This window comes from Myotis brandtii, unplaced genomic scaffold, assembly GCF_000412655.1.
Source record: "Myotis brandtii unplaced genomic scaffold, ASM41265v1 scaffold145, whole genome shotgun sequence".
In the NCBI taxonomy this organism is placed as follows: Eukaryota; Metazoa; Chordata; class Mammalia; order Chiroptera; family Vespertilionidae; genus Myotis; species Myotis brandtii.
In genome coordinates this window covers 436902-446068 of record NW_005355204.1, presented here as the reverse complement: position 1 = coordinate 446068, position 9167 = coordinate 436902, and the positions used below count along the sequence as shown (strand labels likewise).

The following is a 9167-nucleotide window of genomic DNA, read 5'->3' as shown; positions in this document are numbered from 1 at the left end:
GGTACCTCCCATCTCAATGCCGACTGGTGGGGCCATGGCTGATTTCTGCCCAGAGGGCCTGGGGACCAGTATGCAGGGCTGTGCAAGGGAGAGGCAAGAATAGCCTTGACAAAGCTCATCTTCCGCCCTAGCTGGGGCTCAGTGGTTAGAGCATTGGCCTGGGAACTGAAAGATCTCGGGTTCAATTCTGGTCAAGGGTACGTACCTCTGTTGCAAGCTCGATCCCCAGCCCCATTGGGGCGCGTGCCAGAGGCAACCAAACAATGTGTCTCTTGCACATCTATGTTTCTCTGTCTCTCCCCCTCCCCAAAGAATCCATTGATTCTTTCTAAAAATCAATGCAAAAAATATCCTTGGGTGAGGATGAACAACAACAACAAAAGCTCATCTCCATCTGTGCCCACTCCTCTAGTGCTGCATACACTCAGCACCCTCGCCACCCCCACCCTGTCTCTGCAGGGTCTGCCTCCTGTCGTTACACCCTGGAGCCCATGCCTCTCTCTCATTCAATGATTTCTCTGGTGCTAATTGGGAAGAGGGAGTCAGTCACCCTTTCTGCCACACCATTTGACAGGAACCAAATGAATTAAGCCCATTTATTCCCACAGAGTGCTTAGAATGGGGTCTGGTACACAGTAGCTGTTCAGTAAATGAATGTCAGCGCCCTCCCCAGGCCCCCTCTCCAGGCATTCGGGGCAGTTGGTGGACAGGAAGTTCTGCTTCTCTGGTCCTGGTGAAAGGGCTGGTTGCAAACATGAAACAGTCCATTCATGACACAGGGGCTGACAGGTGTGCAACAAGGCAGGTGGCAGGGCCAGAGTGCTGGTGTGCATGCATGCGTGCATGAGTGTGTGTGTGTGTGTGTGTGTGTGTTCCTACCTGTGTCTGTGCATGCAAGAGATGGCTGGAGAGGTGGGCAGGGCCAGGGGTGAAAGGTCTGGTGACTCTCACTAGGTTTTGTGTTTATTCTGGGAGCACTGGGAACCTCAGTGTTTTAAGTGGACAAGTGGGTAAGAGTGTGGGGGGCAGCAGCCTAAATGGATCTGCATTTGGAAAAGATCGCCCTGCTGCGTGCAGGACTGACCCAGGTGGGTCAGAATGACGGACAGACACTTGTTCCCCAGCCTGGAAAAAACTGTTGGTTGGGGCTTTGCCTACTGGCTCTTTATTTTATTTTATTTTTTAAATTTAATTTTGTTTTATTTCTTAAAGTATTACAAAGAGTATTACATATGTCTCCTTTTTCCCCCCCTTGACATTCCCCCGGCCTCCTCTACCCCCCAGTGTTTTGTGTCCATTGGTTATTCTTATATGCATGCATACAAGTCCTTCGGTTGATCTCTTACTCCCCCCCCACAACCCTCCCCCGGCTTCCCACTGTAGTTTGACAGTCTGTTCAATGCTGCTCTGCCTTTGTATCTATTTTTGTTCATCAGTTTATAATGATCTTTATTATCCATAAATGAGTGGGATCATGTGGTATTTTTCTCGGCTTCCCAGGGGCCGTCGCAGCCTCACAGGGGCCGTTTCGGCCTCACAGGGCCGCACAGGGACTGTCTCAGCCTCACAGGGGCCGTCTCAGCCTCATAGGGGCCGTTTCAGCCTCACAGGGGCCATTTCAGCCTCACCGGGGCCGTCGCAGCTTTGCAGGGGCCATTGCAGCTTTGCAGGGGCCATCGCAGCCTCACAGGGGGCGCCGCATCCCATGTTGGGGGTGAAGGTGTGAGTCAGAAGCTCCTCTCGCTGTCTCTCCTGCTGCTCCCTTGTGTATCGCTGATGCTGGAAGTTTCTGAGAGCAGTCTGCAGGTGCTGGACATCATACTTTAACTGGTCAACATGAAGTTTGGCATTCTGTCCTTTGTTGGGCGGCTCCTTGCTGGACAAAATCTCCAGGCGTTCCTGGTGGCTGAATATCTGGTATGCTTGCTTGGATTTCGTTTTCTACTAAGTGCACAGACTGCTTGTCTGCCGTCTCCCAGCGTCCCATGTGAGACTGGATCTGGTGGGCCTGCTTGTGCGTTTGCTGGTACAGCGGTTCCATGTCACCGGCCCAGCCGGGTCCAGCTTCAGCTTCCTCTGAACCTGATTCTGCTTCTTGAGTGTGTCCCTTATGTATGCGAGGAGTTGAAATCTGCAGTTTGTTGGGTTGGGCTGCAAAAGCGCAGGTGGTTCCTTTGGTGCCACTAACACAGCTTGGGCGGGGATGTAAATTGAGTAGGGCGGGGTCTCTGGGAATCACCAGGGCGGAGCAAAGGGCAATGGCGTCTCTGCGGCTCCGCGTCTCCCCGCGACTGTGCGACTGTGCGTCTCCGCGTCTCCGCGTCCCCGAGTGCCGCGAGCAGCTCCGTGAGACAGCCACTCTTGCTCTCCGACCCGCTGCAAGGCCGTCCTGCCTTTCCCCGTAGGGGTCTGGGACCTCAGAATCCCGCCCCAAACAAGCTCAGCGGATTCGGGAGTTTGTAACCCCTTCCGATTGAAAAAAACCGCGCATCCAGTTGCAGCCCGCCTGGCGCACAACACCGTACCTCCGTTCTTGGGGCCTCTGCCTCTCCTACTCAGTCTCAATGCTCTTCTTTCTTTCCTTCCAGTTGTAGAGCTTCCACTGGGCCAGCTTTCCCATGGTTCTGAATGACAACTGTTTGTCTTATAGTGGTTAGTTTCGATGTTGTTGTGGGAGGCAGCACGCACAGGTCTGTACCTTACGCCGCCATCTTGGTTCTCTGCCTACTGGCTCTTTAAAAATAACAGCATGAATGCTCTGTTAAGAGTAATATAATATACAATGCAAAGTGTCACCTTTACTCAGTGTCTTAGTCCATTCTGGCTGCTGTAACAGGCACCACAAATTGTGTGGCTTACACAGCGGAATTCACTTCTCACTTTCTGGAGGCTGAAATCCGAGATCAAGGCCTGGGCAGATTCCCTGTCTGGTGAGCACCCCCATCCTAGTTCATAGACAGTGTTTCCTCACTGTGTCCTCACACGGTGGAAGGGGAGAGCGAGCTCCCTGGGCTCCTTTACCTGGGCACTAACCACATTCACAATGGCGCCGCCCCCATGGCCTAGTCACCTTCCAGTCCCCACCTCCTGACACCATCACCTTGGGGATTAAGATTCAACATATTGCCCGGTCATCGTGGCCAGTGGTTGAGCATCAACCTCTGAACCAGGAGGTCATGGTTCGATTCCTGGTCAGGGCCCATGATCAGGTTGTGGGCTTGATCCCTGGTGGGAGGCATGGAGGAGGCAGCCAATCGGTGATTCTCTCTCATCATTGATGTTTCTGTCTCTCTCTCTTTCCCTCCTTCCCTTCCATTCTGTCTAAAAATCAATGAAAAAAATATCCTCAGGTGAGAATTAACAAAACAAAAAAATAAAAATAAATACATGTATTTTTTGCACTATTAAAACATGCTATAGCCAGCATCCCTCTGTGTGTGTGTGTGTGTGTTTGCAGGACCGCGCCAGTGTTTCACAAGGCTATCATCCTAGAAATTGCTTAGGGAAAGTATATAAATCTATATTTTTAATTAACAGGTAATTCCAAATTTTTAATCCACTTCTGTGCCAGCTCATACTCAAATTGGGAGTGACAGCCTGTTCCCCACGCCCCCTCCTTCATAGACTTGTCTCTGGGTTTTCACCTCTGCCCATTTGCTAGGTGAAAGGTCAGCATGGAGATGCCCTGTGATAGGGGATGGAGTGGGGGGGCCCTAGGCTGCAAGGCCACCTAAACCCCCTTCCTCAGCCCCCTTCAGCAGTGTCAAAACAGCTACAGCTGCTCTGAGCCCATAGATTCTTCTGAATTCTGCTCGACTACGCCAATTGTGACCAGGTTCCTTCTCAAACCCTGTCCATTGCACTAACTATTGGGTCCAAGCCCCTCTGCCAGGGACTGGACCTTCTTGGATGCTGGGTCTTAGATGGAGAAGCCATGAGAGGTTGTGGGTGTATAAGAGAGTCTTTAGTGCAGAAGCCAGTGGACATGTAGCCATCAGACACCACAGTCCTTCACAGCAGTCCCATTTAGGCAGCCGCACACCTAAATACATATCCTTCCCACACAGCAGTAGAGTCTCTGCACCCACAGTTATTATCTGAGCAGCCCACACAGCCCCTAGACGCACCGCCTCCCATCGTAGCGGCGCCTGAGCTCTCTGCCTCAGCAGCTTCTGCAGCCTCTCCAGCTTCTCCTGCACACATAGGAGCCTCACCCTCTGAGCCTGCCTCAGCTTCTCCAGCACACCCCTCTAGCTGGTCAGTACCATGTGTTATACCATGAGACAAAGGAGGCCTCTACTCAGTAATGACATCAATCACTGGGATTATAGAAGAGCACAGTGCACCGTGAGGTCGCTGTGGCCTTGCAGCTGCTTACGGTATCTTAGCTTTGAACATTCTGATTAAGATTCCCATGTTCAGAGTGGCCTTGGCTGTTGGCGTACTATCAACAAGGCCTTTTACCCTTTGAGTTCCCTTGACTGTCCGACGACTCTGGCGTGGTTCCCACAACCAGCCAGCCACCGAGCCACAACCCAGGTGTCTTCCCACACATCCATCCCATCAATCCTCATGGAGAACATTTGGGTAGACCCTGGGTGCTACCCAGTCTCTTGGCCCACCCTTCTGACCGTAATCCTGGGCAGCCCCTCCCATGGGTCCTCTCCGGCCCATCGCCAGCAGAGGGCTCACTCTAACCCAGGCCTCTCCTCACCATTCCCCGGCTTGAGACTCTTCCGTGGCTCCCTGTACCTGCAGAGGCAAGTATGCAGCCTTGTCTGGGACACAAGACCCCTTCACCTTCATTTCTGTGAGAGACACGAAGTGGCAAAAACGAGACTTTGAGTGTGGTCTTGCAAGATCCGGTGTCTAGTTGCACAGGCACAGGGAGCAGCGATCCCAGGCTATTTATTCCTAATGTGCAAGAATCGCTCCCCGGGTCCTCACTGGCTGAGTACTATAGGGTTAACAGTCCCTCTCTCCCGCGAGGACATCACCTAGGTCTTATTGTCTCCTATTGGGTTATTTTAAAAAATGGGCTGAGGCCTTTTCTAGTTGCCTCCACCTCCCTTTGTCTAGCTGTGGCAGATCTTTCTGGAAGATGTGCTGCTGGTCATGTACACAGTTCTTTGTTCTTATACCCTCCCCCCTCCTCCCTACATCCTGTTTGCCCGGGGGAAATTCGGTAACCGACTGGCAGCATGCTGTTAGTTTTCTCCATGAAAAGTTAACTATGCTGAGGATGGACCACAGAGGCCTGTTTCCTACAGTTTCAGCCTGTCCCCCTCTGCAGGACCCGGGTGGGCAGGAGAGACGAGCCTCATGCTCCCGGACTGTCCTCTGCCCACCCCCTGGCTAGAACACTCTCCCCTCTTCTGCTTGACCAGCCCTCCTTTGCTGAGACAGTCCCCTGCGTCCCGGGCAGTCAGCCTACTCCCAGTTACGCTTCTCTGCTGGGCAGTCTGGGATCACCGGCTCCCAGCCAGACCCTGCATCTGCCTCACCAAGGGAGGAGCCCGGAGTCTGTCCCTGCTGCGTCCTGCAGCACATTCCTGCCCCAGGGCCCAGGGCCCAAAGCCTGGCTCACTGTAGGCATTCCAAGGGTGGATGAACAAGGGAGCAAAGGACTGAGATCACGTTGGGCAGCAATGAACTTCAGAGCCACCGCATCCAGTCTGTTCCTTTGGGAACGTGATCATCTGTGGAGCAGCTGAGCCAAGAGCTGCAAGGTCCCGGCGGAGCTGGGACAGCGCTCACCTGCTGCAGCCCGTCCGTCCGGTGAGACCCGAGAAGGACGTTTCCGTGGGAGCGGCTTCCAGGGACCCTCGCCCTTGGCTGAGCTTGTCCCCAGGGCCCAGGCCTGTTGTTTGTTAGGCAGGAGCTGTCGGGCAAGCTCAGCACCTGACCTTGTCCGCCACATGACAGAAAGTCATAGTTATATGTTGTGATTTTTCAGTGTTTTTAGTTTACAAACCAACTGTTTATCACATGAAGACTCTGATCTATAAATAAATGTGAAAGCAGTGATGCATCTGGCCTCTTCGGGCCTCAAGTTGAGGCAATGATCTGTAAGCATATTTGTCTGTGTCATTGATCCCTTTTTTATTAATGGCGTGGCTTTCGTTATGGCTATCCATCTCTTTTTCGATTACCAAAGCCCCTGCAAACCTTTGTTCCGGCGTGGCCCCAGGTCAGCTCCCGCGTCTGAGTGAGGTAGAGGCACGCCTCCTGGCTCAGCTCAGGGCAGCATTGATTTTCATGAGCCTTTCCATTCTTTCTCCCTGTTTTCAGTACTTCTCTGTTATGTAGAGACTAGAGGCCCAGTGCACAAAATTCGTACACGGGTAGGGTCCCTAGGCCTGGCCAGCAATCAGGGCTAATCAGGTTCCCTGCCTCCCCACCTCCCCCCCTCCTCTTTCCCTCGCTCCCTCAGCGCCCCGCCACCGCTGCTGGTTGCCCACCATGTTCTGTGCCGCCCCCTGGTGTTCAATGCACGTCATAGCGAGTGATTGAACTCCTGGTCTCCCGGTCGAACTCCTGAGGGGACACTTTGCATATTAGCCTTTTATATACTAGTATATAGATGCCAGCTTCATTTTCAGTGCGTGTCACCTATAGACCCATGAATTAAGGGTCAGTTGTTACATTTGTTTGTTAATCCTCACCCAAGGATATTTTTTTCCACTGATTTTTAGAGAGAGTAAAAGAGGGAGAAAAGGGGAGAGAGAGAGCATCAATGTGAGAGACACATGGATTGGTTGCCTCCTGCATATGCTCCCACGGGGACCAGGGTTCGAACCTGCAACCCAGGAACATGCCCTTCACCGGGAATTGAACCCAAGACCCTTCAGTGTGTAGGTCTATGCTCTAACCACTTAGCAGCACAGGCCAGGGTGCTCTCTCTCTCTCTCTCTCTCTCTCTCTCTCTCTGTTATGTTGTTCCATTTCTTTCCTTTTCTTTTTTCATGGTGAAAAGTCTATTTTTCATATAAGGTGCTACTGCTGTTTTCAGAAATACAGAACTGAACAGAAGCATTTAGCATGCTGCCTCCTGTACACGGAAAACTGGGGCATCTTCAGACACTAAAGCGAGGGAAGAAGGTGGTTAATGCCATGTGTTGATGGGTTGACAAATCCCTCGGCAGTGCCACAGGCTGTCTTCCCCTCAAAGCAGAACCATGATCACGCGGGCAGCCCTGGACAATTCTGAAATGCGTGCCTACGAAGGCGCAACGCAAGCCAGAGACAGAGACCAGTCCCACTCTGCAGGGGGACTGGTCTGGCCCTGGCTCCGCCCATTTTAAGAGCTGATACAGCCATCTTAATAGTTTGAGTTTCCCTCACCACGTACATTGGCAATCAGCATCACAGAATTTCTGAAGCATCAGCTGAATAAGCCCAGGTTTAAAAAACAGGCCGTTGTCCATATAACAACTGCTACCTCATCACTTCTGCTCAGTTATCACTTGTCCTACAAAAACCCCGTATCTGATGAATTGTAGTGAAAGCCTCTAGCAGCTGTAACAGAGCCAGCTCTAGATGGTCAGTATGAGGAAAAAGTGCCCGTGAAGGGGATGTGTCCATGGACAAGTGCAGTGTTTCTATTGGAGGTAAGCGGCAAGTTTCCTCTTGATGTTGGCAAAGGAATCTGCTCCCATGTCATCAGCCTGGCCCCGTTCCCACCTCTCCTTCTCCTTCCGTTTTTCTGAGGATACAAAAGGCTGTGCCGTAGCCGGGGTCTCCCCGGGGGACAATGTGACACGGCTCCCAGACATCTTCCACCCTGAGGTGTGGGTGGGGGTCTGAGACGAGGCCGGGCGCTGCGGCAGGGTGAGCGCTGGTGTTGAAGGTGCCCCACCCCAGGCTGAGGGACTCAGGGTGAGTCATGGTGGGATCATGGGACTCACTTTTGACACTTTTTGTTTTAGGATCATAGGTATAATTCCACGGTTTGATTCGTCCCAGGAAATGCACAACTTTGGCATTTGCACCAAATGCTTTAAATGCTGGGAGGTAGGAGCATACAGAAATGCTGCTTAGGTTGTCAATACATGGCAGGTGTTGTCTGGTAGCTGTTGTTGCCCAGCTGCTAAAACACATGTCCAGGAAACCTTGGTCCCCACCATCAAAACTACCTGCTCGGAAGCAGCCACGGCAGCTGGCTGTACGCTTACACTGAAGGCTGACACACAAAGACTCTGGGATTGAAGCAGTCAGGCCAGCCGGGCTAGAGCCACCGACAATTCTTCTCTCTCAAAAAGATCATCAATATTTGCGAGGACCAGGGTATCTGCGTCCATGAACACACATTTTGAAAATTGTGTAAGCGACCAGCAGTGGGGCTGAGTTAAGGTAACACCCAACTCAGGCCTCTTCATTGCGGTCAGATGAGCAGAATCGCCACTGTCCAAACACCTGCCAGGAGGACTTCATCGAAGACTGTCTCTAAAACTGTCCTGCCAGGTGCTGCCGGGGCGGGGCCGCCGCCGCCGCAGGGGGGTGGCCCGACAGCTGAGCGGTAGCGAGGAGGCGTGCTCGTTCCATTTCTTTTAAAAATATATTCTTATTGATTTCAGAGAGGAAGGGAGAGAGAGAAAGATAGAAACGTCAATGATGAGAATCATTGACTGGCTGCCTCCTGCTCGCCCCCAACTCGGGATTGAGCCTACAATTCGGACATGTGCCCTGACAGGGAATCAAACCATAACCTCCGGGTTCATGGGTCGAAGCTCAACCACTGAGCCACACCGGTCGGGCTGTCGTTACATTTTTAACACAGGTACACCTTACCTTCCTGATAGGAGTTAAGCCGATTTCATTAGTTATGTAGGCTTTCTCATGACTTGTTGTCACTGACTTTGTTTTTGCTCTTTCTGTGGAAGGCTTTGCTGTCAGGTGGTTGTGTATTCAGGCAGGGTCTGGCAGGAAGGTCCATGAAACGCACTGCTCCTGGGTTACTTGCAGTGCACACGTGTGAAACCTCTCCGCAGGGCTGGGCGTCCCTGCTCTGTCACTTGGGTCTTGAGTCCGCTCTGGGAAACCATTCTGATCATTTCAGTGACTCACACTGCAACCTTTTCAGGACATTGGAGAGTTTAAGGGTCCTTTAAAAAGTAGTTGCTGGGGCGGCCCGCGCGTGGCGGGAGAACCTAGGCCTGTCCCCTGGC

At 52.3% G+C, this 9167-nt stretch overlaps 1 pseudogene; it reads right to left on the bottom strand.

Annotated features, from left to right (window-relative positions):
* Nucleotides 1–7601: 7601 nt before the first annotated feature.
* LOC102259663 overlaps nucleotides 7602–9167 on the bottom strand; it is a 4812-nt pseudogene continuing 3246 nt past the window's right edge.